Raw genomic sequence first — 15,957 nt, 5'->3', positions numbered from 1 at the left:
CTCATTTCATTTCCTGCCTGCCTGTGCGGTATTACTCCTTTTCATAGAAAAGATACCTACATCTAGGATAACCTCTTGAGCCACCAAAAATTAGCAGAGCACAGAACCAGAAATGCAGCCCTTGTTTTCCAAGAGTTTATCTATTTACAGCAATAGCTGTGGAAGCATTTACAGCCTATTATCACTGACTGACCCCTACCCTTTCTTAATGGCAAAAGAAAGTAGAAGGCCCGTGGGATCCCTGCTAAGAGATTGTCAACATATCCTTTGAAGGGAATCTACCTAGCCCACCCTAAAACATGCAATAATCCAACCATTATTAAAGAAATTATCACTTGTTACTGGAGACCTCACAAACTATGGGCCAGAGTCTAATTTCTCTTTTCTAAGCAAACCAATTCAAAAACTAACAAAAAATATCCAACATCTGCTTGTTAGCTACTAGTATTCTGGATCCCTTCTGGTCAGGCTTCATGCCAGGGCATGTAGATGACCACCTTCTGTTCATAGGCAATGGAAGTGCATGCTATCTTCCTGGATTTCTCTTAAGCATCTGATACAGTTGATCACCAAATAGTCTTAACCTAGCTCAAGAGACTTTATGGCTAATGGAAATGCCTGAAATGGTCCAGGTATTCCTCTGAGATAGAAAACCCGAAGGGTCATTACAGACCGTTCCTCTATTGCTAGAGTCCTCTCCACATACTATCCAATATACGTGAAGCCATTGGACAGCTGATGAAATATAGTCTGAATTGACAGGAGTGTGCAGACAACTCCTAGCTTATGTCAAATATAAACAGCACCATCTCCAAGGTTTCTCATCACCTAGCCAAAATCAGTACTTGCATGAAGAGCAGCTAGCTAAAGCTGAACCTATGCGAGGCTCGGGTGATATTGGTAGGACAAGGGCAGCACTTTAAAACAAACAAACAAAAAAAACCCACAACCTTACTTCTGTTATATCCCTTACTACTTAGACCATTGGTCTTCGGCAGTTGATGTCTTTTTGTATTCCTCAGTGCTATTGGATAGCCAAAAAATATGATTGCAAAAAACATCATCTTACATCTGAGAGTGGCTATAAGATTGAGTCTCAATGTATTAGATTCAGACCTGACCACAATTATTTTCACTTTTGTTACCTTCAGGTTGGATTATTGGAATTTATTATATATAGGAATGAAGCCACATACTTAGGAAAAGTTCTAGGTGGTACAAAACGCAGCAGCTGATCTGGCTCCCCATTTATCAGAGTCCAAATCAAAATTATCTTAATGTACAAAGCCATCCATGGTATTGGCCCTAGTTTCCCTGAAAGAGCATCTCCTGCTTCAGTCCACTTTACCAAAGGTATTTATTCACATTGAGAGTCGGGGGGTGCCTTAGTTCTATACCTCACAAAATTGTGAATGCTCTTGGCGGACAAAATACACATCATCTTGCTTCTGGTTAACAAGTTTGTTGGAGAAATGCTGAATGCGGAACCCATCAGTTGTCCACTAGCAACAGCCAAGTCAAGGACTGAACAGAAGTGCTATGAAATTTTCTAGGCATCCTCCACACGGCCTCTGTCCTTGCATACATATTGTGTTTCCAATTGAAATGCCTTATAGTTGATTGTCTGCTGTGAGAATTTAGATTTTTTTCTGGCTTACTATCAGGAATTTAAATTCATGGATGGTTAACAAAAGATACCAGATTTTTGAGTGTGACATTTGCAATTTGACCTTGTCTGTAACTAAACCACTTTTCTCTCTACCTCCTCCAAACAAAGTGGATGGAGAGTAAAGAATTGTAAAAAGGACCATTATCTGATCTGTATCAAACATAAAGACTACTTTCGATGAGTAAAATAATCAGTCTTCAAATTCAGCAAAAATATTGGCCATGTGCAGGCAGCTGAATATTTGTAAATAACATTTGTTGATATGTGTTCAGTTCACCTGTCCCGTTTCACTAATATCAGTGTGTGATACTAACAAACCTGAACTAGGAATACATGAGCTAATGTGCATTTAACTCTGCCTAGTCAAGTCGTTAGTTAAGCTGAAACCATCAACAACTGATAATGTTGTTCAGTTTCTCAGTATCATAGTTCATTTCTGTAGTGTGGGTGTGACTATTGGATGTACCACTCTCTGAGCATGTCCAATGCAAATTAGGTGTTTCTAGGAGGCTGACCAGTCAGACTGAAGTGAGCGCTCACATTGTGAAGTGTAGTTTCTTTCTCCTGACAAACCTGATTTGAGTGCTTACTAAAACTTGCAGTCTCATTCCCTGATAAAAGCTTTAAAAGAAAGGATGAAAACAATATGTCCCAGAAGTGGTGTAAACCTAGGCACAGGAGGAAGTGTTTTAAAAACGCGGGGTTCAGCCTTAACTTTGAATTTCTTACCTCTTAACAAGCTCATAATGTCACTTGGTTGCATTATTTTGTTTGTGTAACTGATAACAGGATTAATAAGAATCTTGCATTTTTGTAAAATAGCCTTGATTCACTCGTTAGTGCTGCTTGTTGCCTTACTTTATGCAACTCAAATCATATGTAATTTATCCCTCAAACAATTCCCCCTTGGATTTCTCATGCACTGAAAAGTCAGATGCCTGACATTACTGTGTTAAGTTAAGTGCTTGGGGTTAATGAATGGCATTAAATTTTATGAGGTCATGTCCAGTAGATGTTAAAAGAAGCTTAAGGGAACTTTATCACTGATCGAAATTAACAGTTGGCATGAAAGAATGCCTCAGGGAGTTCAATTCTAAGTAAAAATAAAATTAGTGGTATAAAAACTAAAATATAGAGTCATTATGATTAATGTAAACATTTTGTTAGGTAATTGGTTACATGTTGCTATAAAAGGAAAAGGACTTCACTCAGATATTGAAGTAAGCTACAGTTTGAGATGGAAGGATATTGTATTTTGAAAGCAGTTAATGTTTCTACTAAAACAGAATATCTACATTTGGTGCAACATTTATATTCTTTCAGTAAACATACAACCTTCAGGGCTGTATTTATGAAATAATCAGTCTCCACTTATTTACAGTAGGTTTTTTTGTTGGCCGAATGTATGTTCCCAAGTGGAATAATTGATTTTTTTTTTCCATTAAGCCTTTTTTTCTAATCATGTGAGCAATCTATCTTATGGACCAGGTAACAAATTCTGTGTTCTCCAGATAACTAAGGTTTGTATTTTAGGGGTAGCTTTTGGGTGATGTGAAAATTTTGTTGAAAAGGAAAATGGCGAAATTAATTTACGGATAGATCTGTTTTGCTAATTATGTGGGAAATTTTGTTTGTTACCCTAGTATTCACATGCTGTAAGTTCTTCATTCACTGTCATTCCATTAAGAGCAGAAAGAGAACTTGTGCAAACACACAGGCTCTACATTACTCACTTTGTCCTATGACCTACAGTAACTAATAGTATACACATTAGGATACATACCCATTCTTTGCTCCATCACTTGCCAGATTACATTATGCTCTCATGTTTAAGTACAAAAATACAGTAGTGTTCTCATTATTCCTGTGTCATACATAATTCAGAGATTTATGGCTTACTGAGGATTTTGGAAAGGGGTCAGATTAGGTACCCCATCAGAGGCCCAATGGTATTTTCTTTCTGCCCCTTGGATGATTTCATTTTGGCAAAAGGGATGTCACATATTCTCCTTACAGAGTTAGACCAACCAGAAAAAATTGACTACTACTAAATGTTCCTTGTTGTCTCCTATTACTATGTAAACTAAATCATCCTCCTTTTTAGATAACTTGAAATATAATTGTTTGCAAAAAAAATCTAGTCATAATTATCTAATTTACATTTTAAAACAGTCATATTTCTAACATATCAAAATACTCTGTATGGGCATCGTTATTTCCATTGTAAAATATTAGTAAGGATTCACACGAGTCATTGTCCTCCAGTAGGTAGTAGTGGAGATCTGACATCAGCCACTTGGTGGGGTTTATACCTCTATGTATACTTCTGTCTCCTGTCTCCTTTCCCAATTTGTGAGTAAATAAGGATACATTCCTTGTTGGTGCTCATGATTCCCCACAGAGTCTTTGACTTCTTTGGTAAATGACTATTCACTGTTCTGCTAAATGCACACGTTGACAGATTCCATCTATGTTCCTATAGGATTTCAACTTTTGTAATTCTAAAGTATACTACTAATATATGTACGCCTATTCTTCCCATTTGCCTAGCTCATGTTCATTTGGAGAATGTATTTGCCTTTGAGCTGGCAAAATGGATGATTGGATTTAGGGTTGCCAATTTTCTAATAGCAGAAAAATGAACACCCTAGCTCCCTTTCTCCCCCCCGGGGCCATGCCCCTTTCCCTGCCCTTTCTCCAAGGTCCTGTCCCCCGCTCACTACATTCCCCCTCCCTCGGTAGCTCGTTCTCCCGCACCCTCACTCACTTTCACTAGGCTGGGGTCCGGGGGGCTCTAATTGGAGATGCAGGCTCCAGGCTGGGGGGTAGGGCAGAGGGGTTCAGGGTGTGGGAGGGGGTTCTGGGCTGGGGCAGGGGGTTGAGGTGCGGGAGGGGGTGAGGGTTCCATCTGGGGTTGCAGGCTTTGGGGTGCGGCCAGGGATGAGGGGCTTGAGGTGCGGCGGGGGGCTCAGGGCTGGGGCAGGGGATTGGGGGTCGGGTTTGGGTGCGGGCTTACCTCCGGCAGCTCCCGGTCAGCGGCACAGTGCGGGGACTAAGGCAGGCTAGTCCCTACCAGTCCTGGCTCCACGCTGCGCCCCAAAAGCAGCAAGCAGGTCTGGCTCCTAGGCAGAGGCATGGCAGGTGGGTCTGCACGCTGCTCTTGCCTGCAGGCACTACCCCTGCAGCTCCCATTGACCGCAGTTCCTGGCCAATGGAACTGTGGAGCCAGTGTTTGGGGCGGGGGCAGTGTGTGGAACCCTGTGGCCCCCCGCTTAGGAGCCCTGTGGCCCCCCTGCCTAGGAGCCGGACCTGTTCGCCACTTCTGGGGAGCAGCATGGAGCCAGGTCTGATAGGGACAACCCTGCCTTAGCTCTGCAGCACCGCTGACTGGATTTTTAACGGCCCAGTCAGCAGTGCTGACTGGAGCTGCCAAGGTCCCTTTTCGACCAGGTGTTCTAGTCGAAAACCGGACACCTGATAATCCTAAAGGATTTGTAAAAATAAGTTCTACTCAAAAGTAATGTTTTCCTTTTGGATTATGGGAGATTCTTTCCAGTGAAATGTTGAATACCTAATCCAACAATTGCTTTTAATGTTCAGTTGACATTTTTTGCTCCACTTATATGGAAAGAGGTTAATTGTGTTCCAATGCTGTTTTATAATTTTATGTTTAAAATGTAGTCTCCTGTACCTCCTCTTGGTACTGGTCTAGTAACTGCATCGGTTGGTCACTCAGAGTCAGGTCTTCTGATGCTGAGTATATCCAAAGAGGCCAGGATTTTCCTGCATCAGTTTGTAAGGGCATAGAGGGGTTGGGTAGCCAGGTGGTGTGGATCGTTGTATGCGTTTTCCAGGGTGGGCTTCCTCAATATAGACTAAGTCAGTTTAGACCAGGGCGTACTCTAAAGGGCCTGGGAATCTCAGGTATACGAGACAGGTTGGGATTGGTGTTTTCTTCTTGGCCATTAATGTTTAATGCATGGGGCTGGCTGCCAGATACTGGTATTAAGTTAACATGATTTTGTTGTCTTAATAAAAGTTTCCGTCAGTTTCCTTTTTAACCATGCAGTTGGTTTGTGTCTTACCTTCTTGAGTATGACAATGGCAATGCGTTCTTTAAATTCTGCCTAGATGCAATCAGACTATCAAGTTCCTTTTAAAATCAGTCACATAATAGATTTGTAATAGAATGCCAACATGTTTTTTTTGTTTGTTTTATACATGCTGCTCTTGATTTCACAAATATTTATCATCTTCTGTCTCTTGTGCATTTGTATTTAATAGTGTTAACAGTCATCCTTGACCCCACTTGTCCCAACCAAGGGAATAGAATTTCAGTTCTTCCACCCTGTTCCTACTTCTTAATGGTCCAAGTCATGTCAGAGAGATATAGGCAGCAACCCCCCTGAACTATTCTGACTGATAAAGAGGGGAAACATCTTAACCTAGCCTCCTGTTCAGGATAGTCAGCTACCAAGCACTACTGGATAAGCATGGCTTCCTGAACTATTGGAAATTCTCTGACTTTACTGACAGTCTCCCACAGTCTCCCAGAGGACAGATCATGTTTCCAGACTCTCATAGAGAGAGCTAAAATGTTGCGAGGATCACTATCCAATCAGCAGTAGATGTATCTGATGCATTTTCGAGTGTAATGGCTGCTGTCATTGTTATGGTCATGGCCCCATGCTTGGTTTTCCCAGAGAGATCCAGAACACCATTGAGGAGCTTGCTTCAGTGAGACTCTTCTGTTTGATCAGAAGACAGATGAGTCCTTACACACTTTAAAGGACTCCAGGGCTTCCCTCCACTTCCTAGAAATATATACATGTGCCCTGAAGAGAAAATTCCACCAGCAACAGTACAAGCCTTGACCGATGGCTCAACAGTTCTTCCACCAGAGACTTCGAGCCACCTTGTAAGAAGCAGATAGCTCAAAAGATCTGCTTCTCCACACCTTCTGCAGCATATTCCTCATTCCAATCCCAGCCCTTGGCTAAACATTTTTGATAGGAGCTGAAGAGCTGTAAATCACGGAGTCCAACACACTTTGGGGGTTTTCTAGCACTTTTTCAACACCTGGAGTGCAACACAAATAGACAAGTGTGCGCTCAGCATCATCCATTCTGGCTATATGAGAATTTGCATCCCTACCCCTTAAAAATCCCCTTTCCCCACCCCCCTTTTGGGGGCCACTCTCAAGAACATTCTCAAACAAGAAGTGGAATCTCTCTTAGAGTGGGTTCCTCTTGAGTACCAAGGGAGAGGTTTTATTCAACATATTTCCTAGTGCCTGAAAAGAAAGGTAGTTGAAACCCATTCTCGACCTCTGCTATCTCAGTGGCTTTATTTACAAACTCAGGTTTCACATGGTAACATTGGCATCTAGAAAAAGACATGTGGTTTACAGTTTTCGACATGAAGGATGCCTTCTTTCACTTGGACATTCATCCCACTCACCGACACTTTCTCTTCCCCTACCTCAGTGATTGGCTCCTTGTCGCCACGTCACACCAGGAGGCCTAGGCACCAACATCTACAATGCTGCAACTTCTCTCGTTTCTGATGGTCAGCGTAAACGCCAACAAATCAGGTCTTATCCCTCTATAGTTTGGACTTCGTCAGGGTGTGCCTAAATTCATCACTTCAAAGGCTTACTTGCCAAGAGACAGGTCTTAGGCTATGAACATTATCACTGACCAGATCATAACCAGCCCCAGAGTGCCTGTCAAGATCTGTCTGTGTCTCCTAGGTTATGTTGCCTTTTGCAAGACTCCACCTTTGTTGCCAAGCAGCATGGCTTCAAGCTGTGTACTCACCAAACTGACAGTCCATGAGCAACATAGTGACTGTTCCCACCGAAGTGATATCATCCCTAGCATGGTGGAAGAATTCCCATCAGAATTGTGTCTGCATTCCTTTCCTCGCCTCCTCACCAGACAGGATGATTATTACCGACACGTCCCTGTTAGGTTGGGGACCTCACATGGTCAACTGTACAGCACAAGACACCTGAACATCTCAAGAATCCAGGATGCACATCATTGTTCTAGTGCTAGGAGCAGTTTGAAGGGCTTGTGAAACATTTCTCCTGTTAGTCTCTAAGGTGCCACAAGTCCTCCTGTTCTTCTTTTTGCGGATACAGACTAACACGGCTGCTACTCTGAAACATTTCTCCTGTTGTTCAAGGTCACCATGCCCCAATAATTTCAGACAACCATCTTTTACATCAACAAACAGAGAGGAGCGAGAGCCATCCTGCTGCATGCAGAAGCGGTCAGTCTATGGAACTGATGCGTCGGCAACCGGATTACTCGGCCAGTATTCTACCTCTAAGGAAACCTCCCAGAATTTTCTAGCAGACTCTCTCAGTAAACACTGTGCAGATGATCATGAGTGGGAGCCTCACAACTTTATGGTAAACAATATTTTCCCTCCATGGGGGAACTCTCCCAAGGATCTGTTTGCCTCCCAAGCAAATAGTAAGTGCAACATTTGCTGTCCTAGGGAAGCCTTGGTCGCCACTCACAGGATGATGCTCTACTTCTACCATGGTCAGCTCTTCTGAACTATGCCTTCCTCTACTACCAATTCTGCCTTGAGTTTTGCTCAAGATTCAGCAGGACAGGGCATGAGTTTTTGTCATTGCCCCCAATTGGTCCAGCCAGTTTTGATTCCCAAACATCCTACACATGTCATCTCAGGCACCTATCATTATTCCTACATTTCCTGATCTCCTGACTCAGGGGAATGGCAAGATCAGGCATCTCAACCCCCAGCTGTTTCATCTCAGAGCCTAGCTTTTGAAGAGGTATCATCTTTAGAGCAATCGTGTTCTGAAGCTGTACGGAATGTCCTTTTTAAAAGTAGGAAGGATTCCACTAGGAATTGTTACTTGCCAGGTGGAAGCATTTCTTTCTCTGGGCATATCGGACATATTTCTCCAGAAGCCCCAGGTATACCTTTTATTCTGGACTATATTATTTCCGTTAACAGAGCAGGTTTTTTTCCATCAGTTCCTTGAGATGTGCAATCCGTGCATACCATCCACCTTCACAGAGCTGCTTGATCTTCTCACACCCTCTGACTAGCAGATTCTGGAGAGGCCTAATTCAAACCTTTCTGCCTATAAAAAAGCCTACTTCTCAATGGGACTTGAATCTTGTGCAGGTCACATTCCTGGTAGCCATTACCTCAGCCAGAAAGGTTGGTGAGCTCGAGGCGTTGATGGTGGATCCTCCTTACACTATATTCCATAAGAACAGTGTTTCATTACATGTGCACCCTAAATTCACCCCCAAAGTACTGTTTCACCTGAACCAGTCTATCCACTTACCTGTGGTTTTCCCAAAACCTCTCTCATCCTCAGAAGAAATGGAGCTCTGTTCCTCTGACATTCAGTGAGCCTTAGCCTTTTACCTGCAGAGAATGAAAACAATCTGCAAATCCCCTAGGCTATTTGTTGCCATTGTGGAAAGGGTCAGAGTTCAGGCTATATTCTCTCGAAGAATCTCAAAATGGATTTTGGGCTGTAATTTGCTCTGCTGTCATCTGTCTACTCTCCCCCCTCCTCATGGGGTAAGAGCTCCACAAGAGTGCAAGCAACATCTATGGCATTGCTTTAAGGGGTACCTCTACTTCAGTTATGTGGAGCTCAGTCTACATGTTCATTAGACTTTATGCCTTGGTACAAAATTCCTCTGCTGTTGCATCTGTTGGGACACCAGTCCTTTGTTTGGCTGTGCCATCTATGACCTCACACCTTTTGAGCACTGCTGTCACACAGGAGTAATTCATAAAGTCAAAATGGCTGAGAACTTAAAAAGTAGACAGTACAGATCACAAATCCCAGAGATGACTGAACCAGATGATATTCTAAACAAAAAGAGCATTCAACCATGCTTATCGCTGTTTCCTTGTTTCACACTGACTAAACATACATTCTAGGCTTCAGAATGACACACAGACAGAGTGACAGTCTGGGAATCTTCTTATATAGATAATAGGTATATTGTGAGAACCATAATTTTAGTATAGGAGTAGCATTCCATTGGTATAGGAGTATAGGAGAAGCATTACATAACTTTAATAGGCCAGGTTCTCCTTCAACTTATGTTGGTGTAAATCAAAGTAGCTCAGTTGTTACTCCAGATTTACAAAGATATACAACTTGATTCAAAATCTGGCCCATTGTTTCCAAGCCAATTTTAGTTGCCAGCGTGCTAGGTTTAGTCTCCTGTAAAAAGTGTTCAGTTGTCTTAGCCAATAAGACTTTTGTTCTAAGTATTTAATAGCAATTTCTAAGTCTGGCAAAGTATCAAGAAGGCAGAAAACTGCCTGTCCTATCCAATCGTCAACCTTTTGGCTCCAACTTTATTAGAATCATGGGGCATGAAGCAATTATTCCTTTTGGTCAGTTTGCAAATGAAAACAACATTTAACTAGGTTTTATTTTTCTAAAATACAATGATTGCATATCCTTGTATTTTACAGTTTGTAGTCTTAAATTGAGTGCAATTGAAGAAACATTGGGTACATTAAAGAACCATAGTAACCCTGAGATTTAGAAAGGAAGTGGTGGTATGTTTTTGCTATTATCAAAGTAAAAGGTCTCCAGAGACCACCTTTTATACCCTGATTGTGCATGTCTAAAACTAAGCAAAGCTGTATGACCAGTGTTGTCTCAGGGGGATGCTGAGTCATTAGCTCCTATTTATTACATCTCAGCTGGATTATTGCAATTTACTGTTCACAGACCTTTCAGGCTGTTTATATTTTAAATTAAAATTAGCTGCAACATTCTGGATGCAAGCAGTAAGTCACTCAAGATTTTGTACATCATGTTATAGCAATTTATAGCAATAGTTCCAGACCGATTCTAAGATTTTTCTTTCTGTAAAAGTATGATTATTCATGGCCTTGTCCATAGCTGTAATAGACTACTACAACCTCTTTATTTCACTAAATACTCATTTTATGATCTCTAAGGACTCTCTTGAGGTTTAGAGGTGGCCATTATTTATTGGTTGCAGACAGTCCACTTGATGCTGGGCTGAATGCAGCATGGAGTAAATGGAGCTAAATCTTACTGAAGTGTTTGAGTCAAATTAATTGGTGATCTAAACACTAGTTTAAGTTACATGTTGTAAATGATTGACAGCAGTAAGTATAACTGGCACCAATGTGATGTTCAATGCATGAAACAGAAGAGGAGCAAGAAAATCAGTGTGGCCAGAAGGGGTGAGATAAAGCGTATTCACTATAATCTAATTTCATCTTCTGTTAACAGCAATCACAGGACTCCTGGTACCAAATTAAACCCTGGCATACCCAGACTAAACTTTTACTGGAAGAGGTATGCATGTCTGCTGGCCAGTGCTGTGCGGCTCCCACAAAATGCTGAATCGGTGCATATTACATTACTTTCTGTTTACAGCTAGCTATACATTGACCAGTTACACCACTGTTAACATCATCATTGAATTTGGCCCATTCTTCCTGTAAAGGATTTACACTATGTCCCAACTACATGTGCATTAATATAGTATTGGTGCACACCTACGATCTGAGAATCCTTCCCAGGCACATCATGGAGGGCTTATTTTCCATTAGAATATGGTTCATGATTTTACATATTTTAAAAAAAAAACTTAAAATTCAATTTTGGGAGTGGAGGGTTATCTTAGTAGATAAATAAAAGACAAGAGTAGCTAAAAGATAATAAATCTCGCTCTCTTCTCTGAAGATATTTTTTGTTGAATTTAATTTAAATTTTATACTTGTAAGTGGTATATTTGAACACCATCTCCGTCCCACATAAATCTGGCCATGGTTGCCCCCAGGAGTTTGTGGATCTGTAGTTGTTACTTTAAATCCTTTTTCTATTTACAAAAATAAAACTCCAAACTTTTTTAAAATTGAAAGTGAGTTTTAAAGAGGTCAGAGAGCCACAAAGTGTTGTGGAAACTACAAGAGAGGGAATAATTGAAAACAGCTTCTTCCCCCCCTACCCTCGTTGGTTGATCTGTTTTTATCTGTTACTCCTTCCTTCTGACTGTTTCTCCTTTCCTTGTCCTCTTCTCCTCCTACCACAGCACAGTCTGATTGCAAAGCACCCTGAAAGTGGGGGCTGTTTCAGGCAGAAGAGGTAGCGTGGAAGATGTTACAAAGTCAAAAATAGGATAAAACTTTTTTATAATATGGTGCTACTGAAATTCTTTGAGTAGAATAATTATGAACTTGGAGAGACAAAGGGTCAAATTTTCAGAAGACTCCACTTAAATTTTATCCCAATTTCATGCACCCCTATTTTATTTTGTGTACATTTACTAGCCATGTTTTTGCCTTCACAAATGCACTTTGGGCATTCAAATCTTTGTATTTTGCATATGAAAAGTTGTGCATGTAATTCTTGGTTAAACTATTTAAAACAGATTTTTTTTTTTTGCTTAAAGAAAACATAGTAATCTATTATGCACCTACATTTTGCCATGCTTTTGTATGTATACGTCATTGCAAAATGCCAGTTTAGTCTAGCAAAGTAGAAATCCAAAAGACAGATCAGGATTATATGTACTTGGTTTTTTTGCAGTCCTGGTTATTCTTGCCTGTACAAAATGTTTTCTTTTATAAGTAACTGCAAAACAGTGGAAGCTTCTCAGGATAGATTTTCCTACCATATTGTTCACCAGATATGCTATCTTTCCCTACTGCTATAAACAGGCTCTCATTCTGCACCTTTATGTGTCAGTTTTGCCTACCCACTTTCAGATGTCACCATCCTCCACTGTTGCAAAACTAGTCTATGCGTGGGTACTGTAGAATATCTTGCTCCAGTGTCCGCTTTGCTGAAAACTCAAATATATATATGGAAAATATATCTTTCTAGGAATGTGCAAAAGCTATATCAATGTTCAGGGTAATTTCTCTCATCTTTGTTAATTTGCAAGATTAACAAATTACACACTTCATCTAGTGCAAGAGTTCTTGACCATTGGTGAGCATGGTGCACAATTTTTAACTGTTCACTCATTACCAGAATATTATCTTTTTCATTTATGGCAAAGATTGTTTTGGCACAGTATTAATATTTAAAATTCTACCAAAAGATCTTTACAAAGCAATGCATGCATATGCATCTGTCAGTGATCCTAAATTACTTCAGATACCAGGGGGGGGGAAGGTTTGAATTTAAAAGATTGCTCTAACGTGCTCACCAAAAAGTTGCATCATTTTTATTTCAGACAACTTCAACAACTTTCTCAGAGTGAAATGTTCTTCAACTTTCTAGCCTAATAATTATTTTATAAATATCAGAAGTGCAGTGCACTTAATTCTTTAGCTGAAGGCATTATTTTCAGTTTCTGTACACTGCTTCAAGCTTGCTCCATTTAATCATTTTAAAAGCTTATTTGGTGTAAATTGAATTTAACACTGTAGTTGCAAGGGTGTTATGTAAAAAGTCCAAGAGAGCATCGGAGCCTAGGATGTTATACAAACAATTGAGCTTCAGAAGTGGAGCAGCTACTGAATCATCTTAAACTCTCTAGCACCCTCTGTTGACACGACTAGGTAATGTCAAGTGTACTCTGTTCTTACTCCTTTATTAAATGCATAAGATAGAAATCAATATACCTATTACATTTTACTTTGTATAGACTTAGGTTATGTAGTGCAGGCTTAATTTGTGGTGTTCATCGGTCTGGTTTTACTTTTATTTTTTCACCTTCAGTCAAGTTAGACCAGTTGAAGATTTTTCTGATTTGTGTCTGCCTGTTTTAGCTAGTCTTTTTGTATTTTGTGTTGTTTTTCTTTGCCGCAGAGATCCTCAGGACATCGCAAACTACATATATCGTGCTGTAGAAAATCCAATCGCCTGTTCTTTTGTAAACCTTTCAATTATCAGACCGTTCTTTCAAAATAATAGGAAGCCTAGAATCGCCCATGCTAAAATTAAGAATTTATAACTGCATGGAACAGATGTTTTCATAAACATTTGCTATAATTAATTTCAACTAGGGGATTGAAGGAACAAAGCAGTTTTTTCCCTCTTCAAAACTTTATTGCTTTTTCCCTATGCAGCAAACTCAGAAATCTTAGCTTTAATATTGTTAATGAAACAAATTTACTCTTCTGTTTAGTTTTCATTGTGAGAAAGAAAAGATTAATTTGTACAAGATAATGGCCTTTGGAAAAATGGAGGAATAAGTTGAATTTGAAGCGTCATGTGGAAGGGATGAAAATACTGAGGATGAGTCAATGGCTTAATATTTTATGAGGCCAAAAACTCTATGCTGTCAAGTGTCAGCGTCCCTTAATTATTAGAATAATTTTACGTGAATCAGTTTGATATTGAATATATACCAATGGAGTAAAATGATCTGATGGGGTTTGATGTTTGAAGAGTTGTGAACCTTAGTGTTGCAAAGAAGCAAAGGGGTCTTTTGTGGCATTATATATAGTTTTAATGCATAGTATAATGCTTATTGTATGTTGATTACCCCTTTATACTCAAGATCTGCAATCTGTTAAGTAATTTTTTTGTTTGCATTATACAGCAAACACATTTTGACTAAAATCAGTCTTCCATATTTGTGTTGTCGCTGGGTGTTCATTTTGTTAAACAAAACAGTCTTCTAATAAAATAGCTGACACTGCCTTGCAGATGTGTTCTGTTTTTTCAGGGATAGGGCTTGAAAAGAAAGTACATTGTAGAACCAGAATTTGCTGACATTAAACAGAAGAAAAATATCTATTTATCACTATTTTCTTCCTCTCATCTCTGTGAACAGAATTTTTTCTCTATATATAGCAAAATAATCTTTAAGATAAGATTTTTTTTTAAAAGTTTCAAAATAAGCACAGCTTAAATTTTCTATATCAAGTACAGCTGCAAGGAATTTTGAGTAAACTAGTATTCTTGACTTCTGTCATCTATAAAATGTACAAAGAAAAATAGGTAGCTGTCACTAAAATTACATTTCAGCTTTCAATAACCTTTTAATGAGTAGTGTAATTATATAAGTATGGTACCTCAAGTACTTAACTCAATAATTAAAAATAATCTCATCTTTAAAGTGAAAGCTCTATAATTATTATTTGACTTAACCAGGACCACTGTTATGATCTCCAGTGGCACCTCAGATTGTTCTGAGTGGTTTGAAAGTACAAATTAAAATTGTATAAATCATTAAATTATTAAGCTTTAAATATGCTAAAACCGAATGTAATGTGGTATTTGAAAGTCATGCTATAGGAATTTACAGGCTTATAATGTAAGCAAATACTTGTCTGTTACATTCTCCTTGTCTCTAAGCATAAAACACTGCATTGTTAATAGTAATAAACAAGTGTTTTATATAAACTAAACTTAGAATTGTTTTACAGCTGAAAATAAAGATGTTTATTAACAAAAATTCATCTTCAATTAAAAATAAAATTTTAAGCAGAGTGCAAACTTGTCAGCAGGAAGATGTGTCTTCATTCTGGCAAGGGTAAGCAGCTTTTGCAACTGGGGAATGCACGATCTGATTTCCTAAGTGAAATCACTTTTATCTCTGATTCTGAAACTGACAGCCTCAAAACCCTTCCCTACTTAGTGCAAGGTTTAAGAAAAAATAGTTATGACTTTATAATATATACGTAGAGCAGTTTCTTTTCTTTTGTGTTAAATATACTTACCAAAGATGTGAGAACTAAAGAGTTCACAGGTATTTCTTCAATAGGTAGGAAAGTATCAAAGGGGCAGCAACTCTTTATTCTAGAATTCTGAACTGGTAGTAGAAGCTGTTTAGGATCAGATCCCATTCCTTTTCAACAACTAGCCTTGTACAGTATCACATTTTGACTCTTAAATAAAATGCCAGCATGTCGAGGGATGAGGGACTGGATTGCTCAGAAAGACTATCTTTGATGCCTTGGTTATAAGTTTTATTTTATCCTAGGGCATGAGTTACTGAAAAATATAGTTTTCATTTGACTTGTCATTGGCTTATATGAAATGAGTTAGTAATAGTAGTGCCTAGCTCTTGGCTTTTCATTCCGAGATCTCAGAGTGCTTTACAAAGCCAGTTGGTATAATTATGCCTCCATTACAGATGAAAAAATGGAAGCAGAGGGAAGTGAAGTAACTTGTCCAAGGTCACACAGCAGCTAGGTGGCAGAGCCAGGAGTAGACTCCAAGGCTCCTTCTATTTACTGGGCCATATGGCCATACCTCTTGCACAAGTGTTTTATTTGAATAAGCATCATAACTCAGTCTTGATGGGAAAAGATCAAAGATTCAGGGG

The 15,957-nt window shown here is 39.5% G+C and overlaps 1 protein-coding gene across 6 annotated transcripts in view; it reads left to right on the top strand.

Annotated features, from left to right (window-relative positions):
• Nucleotides 1-15,957, top strand: part of TBC1D5 (TBC1 domain family member 5) — a 364,302-nt gene that overhangs the window by 206,213 nt on the left and 142,132 nt on the right. The gene's annotated exons all lie outside the window — the stretch shown is intronic.

The sequence above is a fragment of the Chrysemys picta genome, chromosome 2, assembly GCF_011386835.1.
Source record: "Chrysemys picta bellii isolate R12L10 chromosome 2, ASM1138683v2, whole genome shotgun sequence".
In the NCBI taxonomy this organism is placed as follows: domain Eukaryota; kingdom Metazoa; phylum Chordata; order Testudines; family Emydidae; genus Chrysemys; species Chrysemys picta.
This window is presented reverse-complemented; position numbering and strand designations above follow the sequence as displayed.